At 39.0% G+C, this 25819-nt stretch overlaps 1 long non-coding RNA gene across 2 annotated transcripts; it reads left to right on the top strand.

The window, feature by feature from the left end:
• The first annotated feature begins 506 nt into the window (after positions 1-506).
• LOC124256934 lies at positions 507-23980 on the top strand. 2 transcript variants are annotated; one of them, XR_006893134.1, is made up of 3 exons: positions 507-639; positions 23202-23273; positions 23918-23980. It is a non-coding gene; the product is annotated as an uncharacterized LOC124256934 (long non-coding RNA). The 2 variants fall into 2 exon arrangements; XR_006893138.1 differs by lacking the exon at positions 507-639 and adding an exon at positions 5670-5789.
• The last annotated feature ends 1839 nt before the right edge of the window (positions 23981-25819 follow it).

Genomic DNA, 25819 nt, shown 5'->3' with positions numbered 1-25819 from the left:
GATACTGTCTGTACCAGGCAAGAGGTGTCGGTGACATTGCAGTAGAATTGGGCGTATTACTGAGTGTCAGGGCCGGATATTGAGTGCCCTCAGTCGGTTTCGTGCAGTCCTGGAACTGTTTGGACGTAAGCCAGGAATGGTCCGATCAGTCAAACTGACATTCTGGAACTGATTCCTTAGATGGATCAGCCGAAACGTCATATCAACTTTCATGCAAATACTACTTTGTAATTTAGGTTATTTTTACAACTTTTCATGTAACTTTTGTTTCTTACAACTTTATGTTATGCACAGTTACTTTTTTCCGTTAGTATATATGTATACATATTTACTCCCCAACAGCGTCTGAAAAATAGATTTTCCCCAAACTATATCTAAACATGAGTAACTTCATGCCCATAGGCAAACCGGAGTGGAAGATTAACCAGAGTTGTGAGACGTATCTCATTGGTCCAGCGTGGATCTATTTAAGTATCAGGTTAACCAGCAGTGATATGACTTCCGGGTAGTACATAAAGCGTCTACGTTGAAACCTTGCTACAGAACACCAGACGCTACATAGTCGGGTACACCTCGGACAGCGACTGTGATCATACAAGGAGGATATATCTGTGTGTTTGTTATTCTGGGCAACTGTAGGTAGGTAACAACTACACCACTACTCCGTCCATTGTTTACTGAGTGCTACCATGTTTATTCTACACTAGCCATGGGCGGATCTAGGAATTTTGAAAGGAGGGATAACTGTCTGTATGACCTAATTGATATGTATCACATCTGTATTCATTCACAATAGGACACTTAGTGTCGAATATGATGGTTAATCTCACCAAGCGTGTGTGTATGTGTTAGTGTGTTAGGTGTGTTGGTGTGTGTTAGAGTGTGTGTTAGTGTTAATGGGTGTGTGTCTGTCTGTGTGTATGTTAGTTTGTGTATGTCTGTCTGTGTGTGTTAGTGAATGTGCGTGTGTGTGTGTGTAGACTGTTATCCCGAATATTAAACCGTGATGACATGTTCAGGGATTACAATCCGTACCCAAACTTATATGTATGTTTATTCACGACCAGAGATTCAGTGTCATAGAGGTGGTTAATCTTCCTAGTCAGTTGCATGTCACAAGTAGTGCAGCGTTGAAATACAAGTCACATGATATGCCTGCCACGTGACTTTACACAAGTGTCAGAGTTAATCTTTACTAGTAGAAACTGGTAACAAGATATTGTAGAGAGGGCTACGCGAGTGCACGTTTTTTTATGTTTAAACCGCACAATGAAAGCAAGGTCATTGTCGAGTGAGTACACCACTTCACTGACCGTATTTTGGTATAAGCATCCAAGCGCGTTTCAAAACTCAAACGTTGCTTGGGGTTGTTTTAAGAGAAATAAAACCCAGTTGGCAACAGTCATGAACACTATGAACAGTCCTGAGAGGATTTAACCATGGCAGAGTGTTATTTTACTTTCGTCCTGGTATATTCAGTAACACAGGGGTCATGGCTACCTTCAAGAGGATTTAACCATGGCAGAGTGTTATTTTACTTTCGTCCTGGTATATTCAGTAATACAGGGGGCATGGTTACCTTCAAGAGGATTTAACCATGGCAGAGTGTTATTTTACTTTCGTCCTGGTATATTCAGTAACACAGGGGGTATGGCTACCGTCAAGAGGATGTTATCATATACCTGTCTTTTGTTGACAGGTTTTAGTTGGAAATGTATTGTTTAAAATCAAGTCACGATATGGTTTAAATACTGCCGACGTGATTCAAATTTCACTCACTCCCTCACTCACTCACTCACTCACTCAAGGGGATATGTAGGATGACAAGTGATAAGGGTACATGTCTTTGGTTCTGTTAATATATATCTATAAAAACGCTTATATAATATGGAGGTAGGTTATCGTACTGCTTAAAGCGTTCGTCAAGCCGAAGACCCGGGTTCGATTCCCCACATAGGTAGTATCTGTGAAGCTCATTTCTCGTGCTAACCGCCTTGATATTGCTGGAATATTACTATAAACCATATTCACTCACTCATTATAGACCACAAACGTGTGCCTTTGTAATGATACTTTGAATTATATTTTGCTAATAACTGCATGATATGTTCCATAGAACCTTATTACTTAGATGTGCCGTTATATTGCTGGAACATATTGATAAAAGCGGCGCAAAACCATATTCAGTCACTCACTATGTGCCACATAAGTATGTTTTTATATTGATATTATATTTGTAAACAAACACTTGCTAATGACGGCGAGGTATGTTTCCATTAGAAAACGTTATCAATCAGATGTCCGTTACGGTAAACGATCACTCAAAAAACGTCTCGAGGATTAATGCGCTGTACGCTACAGTGACGTAAACTATATATTTATAGCATCGCGGGTGGATCTATCGCGTGCGTGTTTACCATACAAGAATAACCAGCCACTGTCGAGTCATTCACGAGACCCGCTTGAGCAGCTTGGAGTATACTGTCCCTGATATAGCTGAGTTTATTTTCAGCAGTTTATTAATCTACCTTGACGGAATGTCCTGACAAGTCCCACCTTTTAAGTGGGTGTCCCGGCAAATGTACTGAAAACTTGTACATCTTCATAAATGTTAAACTCTGTTAAACTCTGTGACTGTACCCATGTTCGCTCTGATATTGCTGGAATATTGTTAAAAGAAGCTCCCAATTAAACTCACTAGTCTGGGTTATTAAAGTCAGTTAAATAACAGGGGACACAGTGAAAAGTGTATAACACATTCACAGACGTATATCTCAACGTGAATAACCTGATGCTCACATAACGGTCCAACGTGTTTGCAAGCAGGGAATGCCACATGCATTCACAGGAGTATGTTTAACCTTCCATGGTGGAATGTCCTGGCAAGTCACACATTAGACACCCATTCTCACTAATGAGGTGCAATTGATGTCGCCAGCCATTTGTTCATAATCCAACAAATATTGTGCTCAGTATTTGCATTATTCACAAAGTCTTATACTCGCCCTAGCCAATAAACACTGTTTCGGGTCATCTGTCCTTATATTGGCAATGCAGGAAAAGTCAAAGTTGGCAAAACGATACGTACGTTACTGTCGCCATGTCGGAGACGATTCACTTAAGTTAATACTGTCATTTTGATTTTGCAGTTTGGTTTCAGATTGAATATTTACTGAACAATGTACTTATTACGCTGCATTTAAATGAGAATAAGAAGGCAAACCACCCAAATCGGAATAGTTATAGAGTGTTGAAATGTTGTCGCCAAACTTGGGATACATACGTTGTGTTTTTCTGGATGACAATGTAGCTGCGTACCTTTCTGGCTTAAGTGAAGTACAGTATCAATTATTTATACTCAAAACATTTACCAATTCAATTACGACAGGTTTTAACTATAAGTATAGTTCAGTATTGGAAAAAAATACTTTTCAACACCACAAACAAGATGCGTAGAAATCAAGCAATACATACGTTATGATGCCAATAATTACTTCAATTTTTATAACACTTCATGCAAAACATTATACCAACAACACACATTTCTAGCATTGTAAAACAGCTCATATCACGATCAGTAGGGTGTATAGATTTGCAAAAATGAAAATGAAAACCATTGAAAATATACATACGTAACCGTTACATACGTTACTAGAAAGTACGGAATTAAGTGTTCGAAACAATATGCTTAGGTTTTGGCTATACCTATTTCATGTGGCGACAGTCATCGAACAGCAGACACATTTTGAGAGAGAAACCACGTCAGTTTTATGCGGTAATGTTGTTTAAAATGCAGGTGATACCATGCATAATTAAAGACGTTATGCTAAACATGTTACAAAGTGTAATTCTTTCAAATTGTCATTGTGTGTTTTAACTACCATCATATAAAAACAGGAAAGCGATGCTAAGGGCATAATTTGGTGGTCCAGTTCTCGATCAAGGCATGCTAAAGTAACTAATACATACGTTATCAACGGTAACGTAGGTAACAACATTTGTTGAAGGTTTCAAACGTAAATGTCATATCATTTGAAGCCAGAAACTTTGTTTTCTTAAAAACATTCAGACTTAAACTGGCAATCAGTGTTATTTAATGTCCTTTTATTTTCACATAATGAGCTATGTGTTGGGAAATAGATGGTCACCTCTCTGAATGATATGAAAATTGATATGAATATTTGATTGTTTAATGGGATGGAAGGATTGATGTACAAATGAAAGGTACTTTAGTAGCTTATCAGACAGAGTTTATATATTTGTAATAACATTTGGATTAGTCCTGGGTCTTTGTTATGTGAAAAGAGCATAATTATAGGGTAACGTATGTATCGAAATGTATTATACATACGTTACTCATTTGTTTCTTATTTCAAGTGGGGAAACGTAGAGCAGAAATTCAGACAGAATATCGGTAAATTCGGAAAGCAAAAGGACCCGCCTTCCTTGAGAAAGAACGATCGAGAATACAGTCTTGTTATGTTCTTTTTTTGCCAAATTTATGTTGATTAATATTGATTACCCTGATATTGTCTTTATGTAGTACTTAAAACTGTAAAGGAAGAAACGATAGAATCTTGTAATCCTGAAGAAAACGATGCTGATGTGTTTTAATCAATGTTTTAGGTAAGAAAAGGTATTATTCTTCATAATAAAAGTCTTATTTGACACAATTCAAACTTGGGCTACATACGTTACTGTTTGTACTGCAAAAAGTGACTGGTAATTTGCATGAGTTTTATGTTGTTGCAACTGGCTATCGATCAAATATTTTGCTACTCCTTTTTTGGTTTACTAAGCCCTCAGATTGTCGGCAAATCTAGTTATCAGGTTTGATTTTAGAATGTTTTTGCAATTTGTTGGTATTTTTGAAAAAACAATCTGAGTAATAATGATTTACTTAGTGTATGTCAAAGTACTTCTAAAGTTTTTGAGCAGACATGTGTGTTACTAAATCGCCAAACTCATGCGGAATATTTGATAGGTTACTCAAATAATTTATCACATTGTCACTTAATTCTCTAGTCAGAAGAACTAGTCACGTACGTATCAGGTGATAATATTTTATAATTCAAGGTGCCACATTTAGATAAAAGCTGTATGGTTATTTGTAAAATGGTGTGGCTGAAAAAGTGATATGTAATAGACCATATACCAAACTGTCTAAATAAAATGTTTTTGCATAGATTTTGTGTAGTTGATTTTTTACTTACGACGCTTACCCATTTGCACCTCATTAGTGAGAACGGGCGTAGAAGTACTTCGACCTCAAATGCACTGACGATGTTGTTAATTGTAAATGCTCAAATCTCTGACTTATTCCCTCACGTGCTCAACGATTGAGCACACACACACACTCACACACACACACACACACACCTTTCTCTTGTCACCCGCCCTGATAATGCTTCATCGTTGCTAACAGGAGCTCCCTCGAAACCGAAGTAATCAGTTCTTAAATTCATTCGAATAACAGGGGAGACAGTGAAAAGTCTATACCAATACGTTCAAAGAAGTATATCTCAACATGAATAACTTGATGCTCATAGGCAAACCTAATTGAAAGATTAACCAGTGTAGTTCTGAGGCTTCTGTCATTGGATCAACGTGGATCTATATTTAGCATCAGGTTAATCAGTGATATAACTTCCGGGTTGAATATAGACAGCTCAAACTGAGACCCAGGCACACAACACGTGAAGACACATAGCAGGGTGGACACTGGACATACACTGTGGTCATACAAGGACATACCTGTGTGTTTTGTGTCGTATTCTGGGCAACTCTAGGTAGGTAGACACAACATAACATTAATCGATGTCACACTAGTTGCTTGTAGTAGAAAGAATATGACTGATCAATAATACTCCACAGTAATGAATTATTCAGGAATAGCAATCTTTCAGAAAGCTTACATACATATATCTTCATTCACAACTGGACATGTATTTATCACCCAGAACGGAAGATATCTCTTGTGTGAGATCAAACGAAATCTCTTATTATGAGATATCAGTTTGACAGTAGATTTTGTACAATACACCGACAATGAACTTGATGTCGTCACAATGCTATCACATCACAGCACTGCAAGTCTAATGGCAGAACCGTGTTCAGAGATTAAAAACTAATGAAGAGTGATTTTTTTGGTGATAAATCGAATCTCTGTTCTCTGTAGAATTCTCCATTTATCATAAATGGCGATTACTCTCCCTGACCACACCTACAGTCAGTATCAGCGCCACACAAGTGTCAGGAGATTAACCTGGCCTGCCAGAAACTGGCCACAAGGTATTGAGGAGGCTGTCAACTGTTGTCCTTTTGTAATGTTCATAACACATTCAGTAGACATACATCAGTACATGAGATTATCCTGGCCTGCCAGAAACTGGCCACAAGGTATTGAGGAGACTGTCAACTGTTGTCCTTTTGTAATGTTCATAACACATTCAGTTGACATAAATCAGCACATGAACTGCTAATGTTTAAAATCATGAGTCGTTAAATGTATCTTTCTATCAGTGTCATGTAAATACTTCCATTGTAAGCTAAGGCAGATGTTATAAGAACTTAAAGTCATGCTCTCTTCTATCGTGCTCTTAGAACATAAAACTCTTTCTACTACGGGGCTGTTTCAAGATGATTCATTGAAACATAATGCTATATGTTTCTTCAGATTATTCATCAGTGTATGGGGCGGTGGGGTAGCCCAGTGGTTAAAGCATTCACTCGTCACGCCGAACACACGGGTTCGATTCTCCACATGGGTACATTTACATTGTGTGAAGCCCATTTCTGGTGTCCCCCCGCCGTGATGTTGCTGGAATATTGCTAAAAGTGGCGTAAAACCCAACTCAATCACTTCCACGTGAGATTGTTGACTCTTCTTAAAATGTGAGATATTTATTGTAAAACTGTGTAAATGTTCAAACATATAGCACCACATTCGCCAAGGGTTGATCTGGCGGTATTGTTAGTGCTGAAACACCAGACCCACGACATTTACAGAATCTGTTCACCAGAGGGGGTACAGCAAAATTATGTATTGCAAGGCTTAATTCAGATGCTAATTCTAGAGGAGGTGGTGGTAGTCTATTGGTTCAAGCGTTCGCTCCTCACGCCAAAGACTGAGGTTCGATTCCCCAATGGGTACAATTTGTGCATCCAATTTCTGGTGTCCCCCGCCGTGATGATGCTGGAACATTGCTAAAAATGGCGTGAAATTAAACTCACTCAAACTCACTCAATAATTATTGATATCGATGGCATAAACCCACGGAAGACTTATAATTGATATAAAGGTAACTGACGATTAGAAAGATGCATGTGAAGAAGAACCAAGTTTGTATTCATCAGCGTCAAGTCAGGAGACCATCCTGGAACTACTTCTAGCCACAGGATAGCCCCGTCACGCATGTCACTGGTACTGTGCATGTGTGTGTTTATACATACGTCGTATTTGCTACATTAAATGACTTTGGGTTGAAATAATATTTTGACAACAAACGCACTTCTGGATTCACATGTTAATAACTGTGGTTATTTGTTTCCATAACAACTTCAGTATTCAGATATTCGCTAGGGGAGATAATTTAGTGCTAACGCAACACGAGGATTAATCCTCTGTGCAGGGCAGTGACGCAAACTATCTATTTATAGAATTGTGGGTTGTCCCAGTTACGTGGGTGTATTTATAGTACAAGATTAACCAGCATATGCAATGCTGGTATAAAAAAATGTACACATTGCTGAGGTTCTACTTTGGTTGAACATAAATATAATAAATAACACAATCCTTTAAGGCACTTCAAATCCCACAGCGACTGCTGGCGTCAGTAGATAATGCTATCCGTGAAGATCCAGTTTAAAATTGATCTTAGTAACCCATGCTTGTCATAAGAGGCGACTAACGGGATCGGGTGGTCAGGCTCGCTGACTTGGTTGACACATGTCATCGGTTCCCAATTGCGCAGATCGATGCTCATGCTGTTCATCACTTGATTGTCTGGTCCAAACTTGATCATTTACAGACGGTCGCCATAAATCTGGATTATTGCTGTGTGCGGCGTAAAACAACAAGCACTGTGTGACCTGATACATTTATATCTAAATTCATTCACAATGGAACACACAGTGGTGTCGCATTTGATAGTAAATGTCCCTCGCCAAGTGTGCTTGTGTTAGTTTGTGTGTTTGTGTGTGTGTTTATATGTGTGTTAGTCTATGTTTGTGTGTGTTTGTGTAGAAATGCACCATGCTGTAATGTAGACACGTCACTTCACGTGCTAGTCACATGATTCTTGACTCCTGCGATGTGATGGCATACTTCACTTCTATGTATGTTCCTTCGTGACGGGAATTGTCACGATTAATCTGCCCTACCAGAAACTGGTTACAAGGTACCGAGGAGACTGTTAGCTGTAACAAGTGGTTCTGACACATTCAGTAAACGAACATGTGCATATGTATGATTCATAATGTACGAGGGTATCTTTCTATTAGTATCATGCAAATACTTCCATTGTAAGTCTGGCAGATGTTTACAAAAAGTGTAGACAGGTTGTCTTCTATTATTGTGTTGTTTTATTATGGTACATTCAGAGGGTAATGCCTATTTCCTTCATATTATTCATCACTGAAGCGTTTCTCCATAGACAGTCAACGCCACCAGCAATTCATAAACCATGGCCAAATATCAGCTGTAGTCAACCCCAGATATCAAAGATAAAATAGCATTTCCATTTAAGGGTTTTGAATTTTTTCATGTGACTTACTTAAGATGCTTTAGCACCAGCATATTCTTACATTAGCATGAAACGTTGTGCCAAGAATTCCCCAATGTCGACAATCATAGGAAACAGGAAAACCTCGGTTTAATATCATGTATAAAACAAGGGTAAATGTGTACACGTGTATCACCACCTTCGACAAGAGTTAATCTGACGGTATCCCCAATGAAACACTACACCCGTAACATCTGCTGAATCTGTACCGACAAGGGTTAATCTGACGGTATCCTCCGAGAAACACCACACCCGTAACATCTGCTCAATCTGTTTGCCAGATATTGTGTCATTTGAAGTTAACTTGAATATTCGAACCTAAAATTCAATATTGTGTATTAATACTTAACATCAGTGGCATTATTCAGCTGAGCAGTATTGATTGATAGAAATAACGATGTATCTGAAGAATGACCCCCTGCTCTGTATGAGCATGTCAAAGGACCAACGTTGATCTAGTCATAGCCCTAAGATTAGTCTCTCTATGCACATTAGCACATTAGCAAAGTTCAAATGTTGAGAGTGTTTTGGTTGGAAATTTATTAACATATCATTGAGAAGAATCATTTGTATAAACAAGAAGGCTGAGAAGACCATGCATGCGTTTACTGAGTGCTATCATGTTTGTTTTACAGCAGCTATTCCAGGAGGGATGACATTCTGTATGACCGAAGTGGTATGTTTCACATCTGTATTCATTCACAGTAGGACACTTAGTGTCGAATATGATGGTTAATCTCGCAAAGTGTGTATGTGTCAGTGTGTTGGTGTGTTAGAGCGTGTGTTGGTGTGTGTTAGAGCGTGTTATAGTAAGGCCAGTAATGCTTGGAAAATGCTTTTCGGCTTCAACATCAATATGATGAATTTGACACAAGATAAAAGCACATATATGATACATGTACGACTCCCCTAGTTGGATATTAAAGCTCAGATGACAAAATGCACTTGAGGGGTGACTTCACAGGAGGACATTTTGACGTTTTAACAACATTCGGAAATATTCTAAGTACAAACTGTAGTTTTGAATATACAGACTATAACCATTAATATAGCCTCAACTAATTAAATTACATAAATGATTGTACAAAGTTTGTTTTTTTAACATCTATATGTGAAAAAGATGGAACTGTTGTAGTAGTTGTCTTCAACATAATTACGTCAACAAGTCTTGATTCAAATCGCATAGATAATCTTGTTCACCCATAGAAGTTTCACTTCGTGCATGAGCACTGAACTGGCAACATGCGACTTGATATCGCTGCTGAATTATTAATTTCAAAATTATACCAGTATTTCATACTGGAGAAACAAAGGGGGAAACCTCTCGTCAGCGATGACAGGGTTTACCATAGAATGTTAAAAGCCCTTAATTTGACGTATTGTCAGGTTTATAAAGTTGTTAACAACTCAGTTACCTCAGGGGTCGTCTCAAAATCAAAACCAGGTAGGAAACACAAACTGGACAGCTTTGATAAGGGTGTCATACGCTATGCAGTTTATAAACTGTATGAACGCAACTGTGCTAAAATACAAGATGAGATCAATGATACAATAAATGTCTCGAAATCAACACTTATTGTAGTTCTGGAAGAATGGGGTTCAGGTACACCAAAAGGGGAGATGACAGAGCTATGTTTAGAGAAAAGTACTCAATCCTGTCCTTACAGGCAATCAGAAACAAAGACACAGCTCATGGAACAAATCTGGCAGCACAAACGTCAATCCATTACATCACTGACGAGCTAGCTGCAAAAGAAGGCCACATAGCTCTGCGTACACCAGTACGGCACTGTGAGCTCAATCCCATCGAGCTGACCTGGGGTAACTGTAAGAATTTAATTGCTCGCAATAATACCATGTTTACGCTTTCAGACGTTAAAGAGCTTGTGTATGCTTCTTTTGCGAGAATTACCCCAGAAGTGTAGCAAAAAGGCTGAAGACCGTGTTCTCAAACTCGAGGACGAATACCGTCTGCGGGACGGCGTCAACGTTAACCGAGTTCCACCTGTTGTAATACCGCTATCTAGAGTCCTCGACCAGCAGTGATACTGACACTTGATATTTTGAGGCGGTCCCTGACATACACTACCCGTGCGTTACATGAACGCTGTCACCCTGTCTGCCTGCAAGGTGGGTCACAGTATAGTTTGTTTCTTAGAAGTGTTTCTAAGTTTTTCGATATTTTACGAGTAATCATTATGATCAGGGAAGTGTACATCGTGATTACTCATATGCCATATTAGGTCGAAGTGGTATGAATAAAACAAAGTATCAATGTTGAATCTGAAATATCAACCTTTATCAAATAATTGCCAAAAAGCATTCTCCAAGCATTTCTGGCCTTCTTTTAGGGTGTGTTTGGTGTGTGTTAGTGTGTTAGTGTTAACGGGTGTGTGTCTGTGTGTCTATGTTAGTTTGAGTGTGTCTGTGTGTGTGTTAGTGTATGTGTGTCTGTCTGTGTATGTATGCATGTTTGCGTTTGTGCGAAATGCAGAATGATGCAGTGTAGACATGACAGTTCACATGATTCAAGACTGTTATCACGAATATTAAACATTGATGACTTGTTCAGGGATTACAATCTGTGTCCAAACCTTCATCACTTGCTCATTCATGATCAGACATTCCGTGTCATAGATGGCGGTTAGTCGTCATGATCAGTTGCATGTCACAAGCATTGCAGCGTTGAATTGCAAGTCATATGATATGCTTACCACGTGACTTTACACAAGCGGCAGGGTTAATCTTTCCTACTAAAAACTGGTTACAATATATTGTAGAGAGGGCTATGTAAGTTCACGTTTTACAAGGAAAGTGGGGACACTGACCGTGTTTTGGTATGTACATCCAAGCACGTTTCAAAACTCAGACTTTGCTAAGGGTTGTTATAGGAGAAATAAAACAACACGTAGTTGGCATGAACATCATGAACAGTCCTGAGAGGATCCCATCATGGCAGCCTGTTATTTTACTTTTATACTGGTATATTCAATAACACAGGGATCATGGTTACTTTCAAGAGCATCTTATGTTGTTTTACTGTCTTTTGTTGACAGGTTTTAGTTTGAAATGTATTGTTTAAAATCAATTCACATTATAGCTGAAGAGAGGATCTGTAGGGTCATTATCGATCAGGGTACATGTTTCTGGTTCTGTCAATATATGTCTTTATAGACACTCTTATATACCAGACAAGGGGTGCTGGGGTAGCCTAGTTAAAGCGTTTGCTCGTCACGCCAAAGACCTGGGTTCGATTTCCCACATAGGTACAGTGTGTGAAGCCCATGCATTTCTAGTGATATTGTTGGAAAATTGCTAAAAGTGGCATAAAACCATACTCACTCACAACATACCACATGAATGTGTCTTTGTAATAATATTTTATTATAACAGAAAATGACTCAGGATTAATCCGCTGAACGCTACAGTGACGTAAACTATCTATTTATAGCATTGCGGGTGTATCTACTGTCCAAGATTAACCAGCCACAGTTGGATCATTCAAGAGAGCCACTTGAGCTGTTAGGAGATTTATGTATGTCGTGTGCTGAGGTAGGCTGGAGATGTTAATATTGCTGAGCAAATTTTCAACAGTTTATTAATCACCTCCACGGAATGCCCGAAAAGTCACATATTTTAAGTGTGTGTACCGGCAAATGTACTGAAATGTTATTAATCATGATAAATGTTAATCTCTGTGACTAGACCCTTGTTTGATTCCCTCACGTGTACAACCATTGATCTCACCCCTGGTGTCACCCGCCCTGATATTGCGGGAACATTGTAAGGAGGAGACTGAACACTATCTCACTAAGCCCAGTGGCACCTCCATAGTAAAAGATCTGACATTTCTCACAGTGAGTAAACTATGCTTACACGGTAACTGTAGTCAGTGATTAACCAGTGTTGTTGTGAGACTGGCCAGCGTGGATATATCTTTAGCATCAGGTTAACCAGCAGGGATATAACTTCCTGGTAGAATATAGACAGCCCATACCAGGATTCAGGCACACAATGTAATGTCGTTCATTGTAAATGTGCAAGTCCATGACTGGACCCGTCAGCCATTTTATTCGTGTAAGCCCGATAGGTTGCAAAGCTTTATGTTTATAGTATTGAGGGCTTGCCCAACTTTCCTTTTCGAAATGACGTGTAAGCCCGGGCTTTTTTACAATGGTAGCTACGCCCCTGCCCATGTTCGATTTCCACACGTGCACAACCATTGAGCTCACCCCTGGTGTCGCCCACCCTGATATTGCTGGAAAATTGTTAAAAGAAGCTCCAACGAAAACTTACTAACCAGAGTTATTAAATTCATTTAAATAACAGGGGACACAGTGAAAAGTCTATAACACATTCAGAGAAGTATATACTTCCGGGTTGTATATAGACAGCCCACACTTAGTCCCAGGCACACAAGACGTGGAGACACATGGCTGGGTGGACACTGGACATACCTGTGATCATACAAGGACATACACTGTGGTCATACAAGGACATACACTGTGGTCATACAAGGACATACCCGTGTGTGTTTTGTGTGTTATTCTGGGCAACTCTAGGTAGGTAGACACACAATAACATTACTCGATAACAACTATGTGCTTGTTGTAGAAAGATTATGACTGTACAAGAATAATCCACAGTAATGAATTATTCAGGAATAACAAGCATTCACAATTGGACATGTCAAAATATCATATATGGCGGTTACTCTCGCTGGCTACAGAAACAGTCAGTATCAGCGTCGCACAGTGTCATGAGATTAACCTGCCCTGCCTGCAGGAACTGGTCACAAGGTATTGAGGAGACTGTCAACTGCTGTTCTTATGTAGCGTTCATAACACATTCAGTACACATACATCAGCACATGGACTGCTAATATTTAAAGCAGGAGTCGTTAAGTGTATAGTTATGTCAGTGTCATGTAAATACTTCCAGAGCAAGCTTGGCAGATGTTATTAGAACATAAAGTCATGCTCTCTTCTATCATCTCTTAGAACATAAAACACTTTCTACTACGGGGCTGTTTCAAGATAGTTCTTTAAAACATAATGCTATATTTTTCTTCATATTATTCATCAGTGTATGGGGCGGTGGGATAACCCAGTTGTTAAAGAATTCACTCGTCACGCCGAAAACACAGGTTCGATTCCCCACATGGGTACATTTACATTGTGTGAAGCCCATTTCTGGTGTCCCCCGTCGTGATGTTGCTGGAATATTGCTAAAAGCGGCGAAAAACCCCTCACTCACTCATCTGTGTAAGGTTACTGTTTCTAAAGCGCCAGTGTCACTTCAACGCCTGACTATTTTCATGCGATTGTTTAACACAAGTGTACAACATAGCTAGGATACTCTTCCACGTGAGAGTGTTGACTATCCTTAGAAACACACTAAACTACTGTTTTAATGTGAGATATTTCTTGTAAAACGGTGTAAGTGTGTAAACATACAGCACCACCTTCGCCAAAGGTTGACCTGACGGTATTGTTAGTGAAATACACAATGGCATTTAGAAAGTGGTCAAATGTAACATATGTTAAATTTGGGATTACACTTTCTTTGTAAAGTACATTATTGTTAGTGCTGAAGCACCAGACCCACGACATCTACAGAATCTGTTCACCAGAGGGGGTACAGTAAACTTATGTATTGCAAGGTTTAATACAGATACTAACTCTCTGGGCGGTGGAGGTAGTCTAGTGGTTCAAGCGTTCGCTCCTCACGCCGAAGACTGGGGTTCGATTCCCCACATGGGTACAATGTGTGAATGCCATTTCTGTTGTCCCCCGGCCGTGATGTTGCTGGAATATTGCTAAAAGCGGCGTAAAACTAAACTCACTCACACTCACTCAAGAATTCTAGATATCAACGGCATAAACCTACAGAAAACTTTTAATTGATATAAAGGTAACTGACGATTAGAAAGATGTATGTGAAGAAGAACCAAGTTTGTATTTATCAGCGTCAGGTCAGGAGACCATCCTGGAACTATTTGTAGCCAGAGGATAGCCCCGCCACGCCTGTCACTGGTACTGTGCATGTGTGTGTTTATACAAACGTCGTATTTGCTACATAAAATGCCTTCGGATTCAGATAATATTTTGGCAACAAGCGCACTTCTGGATTCGCATGTTAATAACTGTGGTTATTTGTTTCCATAACAACTTCAGTATTCAGATATTCGCTAGGGGAGATAATTTAGTGCTAACGCAACACGAGGATTAATCCTTTGTGCAGGGCAGTGACGCAAACTATATATTTATAGCATTGTGGTTTGTCCCAGTTACGAGGGTGTATTTATAGTACAAGATTAACCAGCATATGCAATGCTGGTATAAAATGATGTACACATTGCTGAGGTTCTACTTTGGTTGAACATAAATATAATAAATAGCACAATCCTTTAAGGCACTTCAAATCCCACAGTGACTGCTAGAATTGGTCTTTAGTAGTCCATGCTTGTCATAAGAGGCGACTAACGAGATCGGGTGGTCAGGCTCGCTGACTTGGTTGACACACGTTATCGTATCCCAGTTGCGCAGATGCCGTTCATAACTTGATTGTTTGGTCCAAACTGGATTATCTACAGACGGTCGCCATAAAGCTGGAATATTGCTGTGTGCGGTGTTAAACAACTACCAGACCTAAACAATTTTAATGAGGGATCTCAACTGCATCACCTAACTGATATGCTTCACATGATTGCACAGTGAAATTTTAGAAAGTGGTCAAATGTAACATATGTTATAGTTGGGATTATATTTTGATATGTTTCACATCTGAATTCATTGACAATAGAACGCTTAGTGACGGATATGATAGGAGTGTGTGTGTGTGTGTGAGAGAGAGAGAGAGAGAGAGAGTGTGTGTGAGAGAGAGAGCGTGAGAGAGTGTGTGTGAGTGTGTGAGAGAGAGTGAGTGTGTGTGAGAGAGAGCGTGAGAGAGTGTGTGTGAGTGAGTGTGAGAGAGAGTGTGTGTGAGTGAGTGTGAGTGTGAGTGTGTGTGTGTGTGTGAGAGAGAGAGTGAGTGTGTGTGTGTTGTTTGTTTGCTGGTTGTTTTGGGTTGTTTTTGTTTTGTTTTTTGTTTTGTGTGTGTGCCTGTGTGTTTGTGTGTGTGTGCCTGTGTGTTTGTGTTGAAATGCACCATGCTATAGTGTAGACACGTCACTTCACGTGCTTGTCACATGATTCTTGACTCCTGCGATAACTATAACACCATGATGACGAATGCTTCAAACTTACATCACTTCTATGTTTGTTCCATCGTGACGGGAATTGTCCGGATTAATCTGCCCTACCAGAAACTGGTAACAAGGTACCTAGGAGACGGTCAACGGTAACAAGTGTTACATGATATATTCCATAAACGAACATGTGGAAATGTACTGATGTTTCAGCGCATGATTCATAATGTACCAGGGTATCCTTCTATAAATATCATGTCAATGTTTCCATTGTAAGCCTAGCAGATGTTACCAAAAACTGTAGACAGGTTGTCTTCTATTATTGTGTTGTTTTATTGTGATACATTCAGAGGGTAATGCCTATTTCCTTCATATTATTCATCACTGAAGCGTTTCTCCATAGACAGTCAACGCCACCAGTAATTTATAAACCATGGGCAAATATCAGCTGTAGTGATAATATATCATGTCAATTTAAGGGTTTTGAGTTTTATCTTGTGACTTACTTAAGATGCTTAAGCACAATCGTATTCTTATCATTAGTATTAAACGTCAGTGCCAAAGATTTTCCACTGTTTACAATCATAAGAAACAGGTTTAACCTCAGTTTAATATCATGTATAAAACAAGTATAAATATGTACACGTATATCACCACCTTCGACAAGAGTTAATCTGACGGCATCGTCCGTGAAACATCACCCCCGTAACATCTGCTGAATCCGTTTGCCAGACATTGTGTGGTCTGATGATAACTTGAATATTGGAACCTAAAATTCAATATTGTGTACTAATACTTAACATCAGTGGCATAATCCAACTGAGTAGTATTGATTGATACAAAGAACGATGTATCTGAAGACTGACCCCTGCTGAATAAGAGTTCAAATTCAAATGTTGAGAGTGTTTTGGCTTGAAATTTAATAACATGATTGAGAAAAAATCACTTGTATAACGAAGAAGGCTGAGAAGATTGAACTATATCACTCAAGTTTTTCATTCGTTGTGATATATCAATAATTATAGGCATACAGCAGCATTAGATGCACTGGCATCAGTTGGAATAAATGCATCTGACGATATATACAGCGTCACTGTTGCTGTTCATGAGTGTGTTTATACAAACCTTTATTTCCCATATAATTGTACCGTTGAGATAGCATGACATTTTGAAAACGAACACACTTCAGGATTCATGTACTTATGCCTGCATGCTGTTTGTTTCCATAGCAACCGTACTATTCAGACATACGATAGTCGTAATATGCAGTATTTTAAAACGACTGAAGATTAATCTGCTGTACAGTGCAGTGACGTAAATGATCTATTTATAGTATCCTGGTTTTACCCACTGACTTTGTGGTATTTATCTACAAGATTAACCAGTCACGATCGAGTCAGTGACAGGAGACACAAGTTCGAGTTATGTCCCTTGTTGAGGTAGAATACGACTCCCCATTAGGTGAGTTTAAATGTGATTTACCCTGATCTACGCAGGCTCAGGATAAAGCACTTGCTCTCAGTCAATAACATGAATGGAAATTTTACATCACAAACAAGCTGATATACTTTAGGGCCCATGTGTGTGTGGGTGTTAGCGTGCGTGTGCGCGTGTGGACCTGCCCTGACTCATGCCGTTTGTATTGAGATAGTCAACTGAAATACTATGCTGCAGTGTGCCCCGTTACCTTAATCCCAAGCATCACCTTTTGACACTTTGTGCCATGTCGGAACGAACCAAATACATTAATTTGCCTGTAACTAAAACATCAGTTTGAAACTATCACTGCTATGACTCAGTATGCAGCAGACGTAGCACCTTGTTCATATAACGGTCCAGCGTGGAAGCAGGAAATGCCATGAGCATATCTATTCACAACGGTTGTGAGATGAACGTTGTACCAACGTGGATGTATTTGTAGCTGTAAGATTAAGTCTCACACTTCGACCTCAAGTGTACTTACAATGTTGTTAATTGTAAATGTGCAACCCTGTGACATGTTTAGAACTATTGAGCTCACTCCAGGTGTCTTTCTTCCCAGTGTTGCTGGAACATTGTTTCAGGAAGCTTCCACGATGATAAATTTCTTTAAATGATAAATACCTTTAAATAACAATGAAAACAGTGAAATATTTATAGCAAAAACATTCACAGAAGTATGTCTCCACGTGAATAAATTGATGCTCATAGGCAAACCTGATGGACAGATTAACCGGTGAAGTTGTGAGACTTCGGTCTTTGGTCCAACGTGGATTTAATTTTAGCACCAGGTTAACCATCAGTGATATAACTTCCGGGTTGTATATAGACAGCCCACAGAGACCCAGGTTCACAACAGGAGACGCACAGCTGGGTGCACACCAGACATACACTGTGATCATACAAGGACACACCCGTGTGTTTGTGCTATTCTGGGCAATTCTAGGTAGGCAGACACTTGTCTTGGTGGACACAGGACATACACTGTTGTAATAAAAGGATATACCTGTGTGTTATTCTGGGCAACTCTAGGTAGGTAGACACATGTCTTGGTGGACACAGGACATACACTGTGGTCATAAAAGGATATACCTGTGTGTTTTGTGTGTTATTCTGGGTAACTCTAGGTAGGTAGACACATGTCTGGGTGGACACAGGAAGTGCACTGTGGTCATACAAGGATATACCCATGTGTTTTGTGTGATATTCTGGGTAACTCTAGGTAGGTAGACACCTGACTGGGTGGACACAGGAAGTGCACTGTGGTCATACAAGGATATACCCATGTGTTTTGTGTGATATTCTGGGTAACTCTAGGTAGGTAGACACCTGACTGGGTGGACACAGGAAGTGCACTGTGGTCATACAAGGATATACCCATGTGTTTTGTGTGTTATTCTGGGCAACTCTAGGTAGGTAGACACATAATAATATTACTCGAAACTATTGTGTGTGCTTCTTGCGTTTAGGACTGTGTAGCGTTATCACGAATATTCCATAGTAAAAACTTATTCAGGGATCACAATGAGACCAAACGTATAACGTGTTTGTATCACGTATGTCTGACAATGACAGTGAGACATTGCGTGTGGTGGTTAATTTCCCTGGCAAGATGTGTGTCACGTGCAGTGAAATGCAGTGCATGCATACCGAGTTGAATGCTAGTCACGTGACGTCTCGCGGCAGGATTAATCTACCTTACTAGAACCTGATCAATGTCAATGGTGAACTGTCGTAACTTTCAAGTGCATGCGGTTCAAACACGATATTCAGTAGAAATGGGCATGTATTCTCAATATTGATAAATATTAACATGACAGATATGACCCAACGTGACCATGTGTAAACATAGAGCCCTACTTCTGACACGATGCAAAGATGGAGCTCTATCTCAGCTAATGGTTTTGCTGACCTTATTGTTCTGTTCCGAAATGACACAACCATACACATCTACACACTTGATTCACTGGCTATAGTGCCGTTTTCTCAGTTATATGACGCAAACCGCACTTCAGATATTGATCTAATGCCATTTTGCAAAACACAAATGAAGAGTATCGTATGATACAAAGGGAGGTTACAATACTGACAGGTGTATCAGAAGATTAACCAGTGTTACGTCATAGATCCAACGTGGATCTATTTATGGCAACACGATTAACCAACTGCACTTGCTTCAGTGAGGTGCATAGGATTCACCAACACGTCCAGTTGTCCGCACAGGATCAAGTGAACAAGCAGGCAGATAAACTGTAAAATGATAAAGCTGCTGGACCTGGTGATGTCATAAAGGAGGACATTTCTTCCACCAGTGATGGCACGGGGAGGTACCCAGAAAGTTGGTTATTCGACTATTAAGTCGACTATTAATGCCAGGCAATAAACACAAAGGTGATTCAAAAATGCAGGAAAATGTTACACATATTACACTTTTGAGCCGTTTCCTTGAAATTATATCTATTTTAAGCAATAGCCCACAGATTTTCTGGAATCTGCTACAATTTTATCTGAAGAAAAAGCTGGATCTAGACAATGTTTTTATCATAATTTTTGGAATCCTCAAAACTAAAACAAAGAAATTATAATGTGTCTTCATTAATTTCCAACAAGCCTTTGTCACCGTCTGGCGTTGGGGACTATAATAAATTGATATCAAACAACATAACCGGAAAATGCTTTAATGTTATTCATAACATGTATCAAAATATTACATCGTGTGTATCATGAAATCAAGCAAAGACCAATTTTTACCTTGTTCATCTGGCGTCCGATAAGGTGAAATGTATTACCAATACTATTTAAGATATTTCTGAATGATCTTCAATATGATCTACAAATTGACAAATGTTAAAAATTTACTTCCTGGTGACTTTCACACCCGATTAGAAAGTATGACAAATCTATTTGTTTTGTTATATGCCGATGGTACCATTCTGCTGACTTCAGATCCAAAGGATTTACAACATGTAAGATTGCGTTGACAAATATTGTAAAACATGGTGACTTATTATAAAAGTATTCCGAACAAATATACTTATATTTTGTGGTTCCAAAAAGATCATAAATACCGTTTCAAAAATGGAAATCTAGGGTAGAACATATTCCTTTAAAATTTCTGAAGGGATTCCTCTAATTACGACAAATAACCCCTTCATTCATGGTTTATGATAACCTGGGGACATGTCCACTGGAATTAAACCACGAATGTTACTCTTTTGGGAAAAATAATTTCCGTAAGGTTTCTAAATTTGTTCTACTTATTTACAAATTACTCATTGATGATACGACCTGTAACACAACTCTGCCTATAACGTATTGCCTGTATTAAGAATACTGTTGACAAAATGGACTACAAATGCATGTCCTAATAAAAAATAGTCTTAAAACACTTGCAACAGACTGAAAGAAATTTATCTACATATCTGGATATCAAACTTAGAAAAATCTTCAAGAGGAGCTATTTATAATTCTTTTAAAAATTATGAACAGAAATATGAAACCTATCTGAATTTATTACATTATAATAATGGCACTGCGTTTCACAGTTTCAGAAGCTCAAACCATTACCTTCCAGGACGATGGAGTAAAACCCTCCCAGATGAATGATTATGCTCTCTTTGTAATTCAAACGATATTGGAGATGAGTTTCAATTTCTGTTTATTTCCCTGCATTGGACCTAGAAAATAAACACTTTATCAGCAACTATTACTGTAGAAACCCGAACATCCACAAAATGAACCAGCTTTTTATTCTAATAAACTAGAAATAATTAGGAAATTAGCAACATTTTGCAAAATAATAATGTCTGAAGCAACGCCTTAAAAGGAAACACAATAACGCGTGTGTGTAACACTTCATTTTACTTTTAAAATACTTTTACAGACATGGTTTATTCTGGCAACCAAGCGATATGTATATATTACTATTTTATGAATCATAGATGTGTCGCAGGGTTTTAAAACACGACCACTGGGCTGGTGTTCAATGTCTTTAGTCTGCCATTTGCCATTGTGGTAAACCTGTAATTAGGAAATTACTTAGAGGGCTGCCACTGCCAGCATGGTGTGTCCCTATAAATCAATACGACAAGTAAAACTATTGTGACATTTTACATAATTATTAGATATAAATAATTCTGAAAGTTAATGGTTACTAAACCATTATGAAATATAATTATTTGAATACAGGATTACACCTGACTAATTATGAGAAATTGTTTTTATATGAACAATTCAAACAAACTTGCATACCTGTAATTAGGAAATTACATAGAGGGCTGCCACTGCCAGCATGGTGTGCGCCGGGCACATTGCACATGCAGCTTTTATATCACCTGAGTGCACAGACTGCAGGAGCAACATGTGCCAGAGCCCAGGATGTACCCGCCGGCAGCCAGCTCAACTATGGCAAGCTGTTTGGGACAAAAATTGTGAAATGTGCCAGAGGTGCTGCGCTATACATTGTATGAACAACTGAACCTGTGACACATGTATGTAACATATAACAGTTGTACGTAATAATGATGTAAACCTGTACCTCTAATGCTGCAGAACGCGGCCGGTTGTAGAATTATTTTTCAGTTCAGTTCAAACACAAGCGAGATGTAATATGATGTAAGATGCTGGTATATGAATGTTGTTTAACATCAATGTCATCGGAGAGAATACTTATAAATTATGAAACGAATCCAATCAAATTCAGATTGTTTATTTAAGCATAGACGCGACAAACACCTGATATTAGAATGTGAGAACTTAGGAAGCTTGGAGAATAACCCTTGGCACGTATTGTCGCTTGAAAAACACATGTGGTCAGTGTAGGATATATTTGCTGATCATCCACTTCCCAACCATAATGCTCACTATCACATGTAAGGGTGGTCGCTTCTGACGGCAAACACCAATCCAGTAGAGGTACATCAACATGGGGGAGACACATTAAGCTCAATACTGATACCCCGCCACATATGACTAGCCACTTTCTTAATACTGATACCCCGTCACATAAGTCTAACCACAATCCTAATACTGATACCCCGTCACATAAGTCTAACCACTATCCTAATACTGACTCCCCGTCACATAAGTCTAACCACTATCCTAATACTGACACCCCGTCACATAAGTCTAACCACTATCCTAATACTGACACCCCGTCACATAAGTCTAACCACTATCCTAATACTGACACCCCGTCACATAAGTCTAACCACTATCCTAATACTGACTTCCCGTCACATAAGTCTAACCACTATCCTAATACTGACTACCCGTCACATAAGTCTAACCACTATCCTAATACTGACTACCCGTCACATAAGTCTAACCACTATCCTAATACTGACATCCCATCACACTAGACTAACCACTATCTTAATACTGAGTTTCTTCTCATTACGCCATGCTGTTGAAATGTCCATGTTTGTAATGGTGAAATATGTTTCTGTACAGATTATGTGACATTTCGTTAACTGAGCATATAATTAAGAAGAGCAATATCTAAAGAAGAGGAAACAAATGACTGCCTCATGAAATATTAAATAGATTAGAATTACATATTAGAAGGTATTCTGTTTTCATGGTAACCCTGAGTGAACAGTGTCATGTTGACGTGTGACATTTACAGTCTTGTCAAAGTTGCGTGTAATTATTACCTGTTTAAAATGGCCAACCGCTTATATCTCGATCACACAATACCAAGTGTGTTATGATACCAATATGTATTCTCACATTGTCTATCTTCCTTTCAGGGCATGGAGTCCATCATGAGTCAGGCAGGTGAACCGTTCAGGAATAACGCGGAGGACAGGTGTACTACACAGGTATGAGCATGGGGAACTTGTTACAATACCTGTCGTGTTGGGGAATTTTTCAATAAAACACACTATGATAAATGGATTAAGGTAATCAATGAATATGTTTGTGTTTTGTGTGACAATATATTGCGGGGGGAAAATGAACTGCACATGAAACAAAACAGATATAAAAGAAACTATCTCTTTCAAAGGAGAATCTAAATGACTTGGTTGACAGATAACATCACATCCCTCTTGCTCAGTCCTACACTCAAATAGTTTCATACCACTGTCATGTAAATGTTATGTTGTTACGTGTGCCGTTAAACAACAAACAATAACCATGCACAAATAACAACAAAATCATGTCAGTTATCATATGACACCAGAAGACATTAAAGTCGACAGCTTTCTACATTATAATAAGAATAGAGCATTGGAAATGCCACACATATTTATGTGCCAAAGGTCTGATGGTGGACACATACTTATCCTAAACATCGCTGAAGGTCAGCATTGAAACATGTGATTATATATCATATGCTGACATGAACATCAATATATTCGGTTTATTAGCTTGTCCCGAGATGATTCGTAAAGGTTACTGACAAGAACTACTGCTGCACAAGATCGTCGTGTCGATATTCAAGAATGTGCTGGCTGTGTTTCAGTCCCGTGTGATGTCTACAGGAGAGAAGGCAATGGAGCCATTGGAAGCAAAGACTATGGACCTTGATCAACTCGTGGTGAGTACCGCATACGACAGTGAAGGAATGTGTTGACTGTAACTTGTCTGCAGACACAAATAGCGTGGCGACTGTATTCGTCCGTCAGTAGTTAAGGTGGACAACATTAGCTTCTAAAGAGGCACATGGTGAAGACTGGACAACCGTGTTTGTGTACAGAGAAAGTGTGGGTGAGGTACATGTCACTATTCCCAAACATACATATTAATTATGATACATTTGATATCACGCCTATTGGCATTTTGACTATGATATGTTGAGCAATTAGCCCAGTTCGAAAGGATATCAATTTAAACAGACCTGACAGCTGAAAACGTTGAGAGGGTATATACTATTGATCCATGTGACGGGTCTAACTTTCCGGGTAAGCCGATTTCCTGGTGAGTAGTCTCGGTTTAACGTATACACTAATCATGAAAAAATTCAAGAAACCCGATTCGTTCGCATTACTATAGTTAAACCTACGGTGAATGCAATAAATTAGTAATACTAGTGTCATTGATTGCTTTATGTGTCATGTTGATACCGTTACATTTGTTATTCCTTCTGATCTATCCATGAATTGTATCATATATTTTTTGAGAACACACACGCACACACGCACACACACCTACACACACACGCACGAACATGCACACTTGGTGCAGAAGTACAACACGAGACATGATGCCTCTGATGCTATGCGTTGTGGCATAAATACTACAACATTTTGAGCAATTAGCCATGTGTGTCTCGTTGGGCTATCAGTTAAAACGGATCACACATGGTTTGTGCTTTAGGATCGTCCAGTCCCTCCCTCTCTTTGAGCTATTCGCATGCAGTCTATTCACAGTGGTCAAAGTTCCTTCACCATCCTCAATGTAGTGACTTCAAGTAACGAGCATGGAGTATAGGGGCCTAGTTGATGTCCCGATGACTTTGTCAGGGCCATTCATACTGAAACCACTTCCTGGCTATTTTGGAGCGGGGATGGAACACTGATCTATTCAAATACATCTTGAAAATGGTTAAAGGGCACCCTAACCTATCACATTGCAAAAGTTAAACCAATTTTCAATTTAATATAATATTTTTTACATTGATGGCTTCATGTATTATAGCATCCACTAAGTCAAACTAAGTGAACTATACACATGTTAGTCATGGAGGCGGAAGTGTGTTATGTCTGTTAGTGAGGGTGTTTGTTGAGATATGAGGCGAACTAGTGCAAATCGAGTAAATACCGCCCTACCTCAGGAAACAGGTAACACACATTATACTACTTTCATGAGGTTGCGTCTTTCCTTTATATTGAGAGAATTTCAATTCCAAGCAGATAAATACAATAATATAAATGATCTGTAAAGTTATATTGGGTGCTAAGCTGCATAAAGGGAGTGCTTTGCTCCACTACAGGTCTCAGTTGTCTAAAAGGAACTTCAATGAAGAAAAATAGGTACTCAAAATGTTTGTGCAGGTAAAACACATCTCTATTATTCATTTCGTCGAATATTATAACGTCGAAAGATGTCGAATGTTTGTAAATGCAAAATGTTGTATGCTAAAAAGTACTAATGTGTCAACTTATATTGAGAATCGAAAGATATAGTTCATGCTCAAAGCGCTGACATTATTACCCCTGTCAATGGCATAGTGTCCACGCCATGTTCATTCACAATACTTCTATAAACATTACCTGCATAAAGAAATCCCATGGTACAAGTGCGTCAGTGTGGGGCAAGAAAATCTGTCTGGTTTAACTGCCGGGCGGTCTCATCCATAAAAGTTTAATCCATAATCAATTTTACTTAACTTCAAAAGATCATTGACATGAGTACAGACCCGTGC

The sequence above is a fragment of the Haliotis rubra genome, unplaced genomic scaffold, assembly GCF_003918875.1.
Source record: "Haliotis rubra isolate DU_JTF1 unplaced genomic scaffold, ASM391887v1 Scf1167, whole genome shotgun sequence".
Lineage (NCBI taxonomy): Eukaryota > Metazoa > Mollusca > Gastropoda > Lepetellida > Haliotidae > Haliotis > Haliotis rubra.
This window is presented reverse-complemented; position numbering and strand designations above follow the sequence as displayed.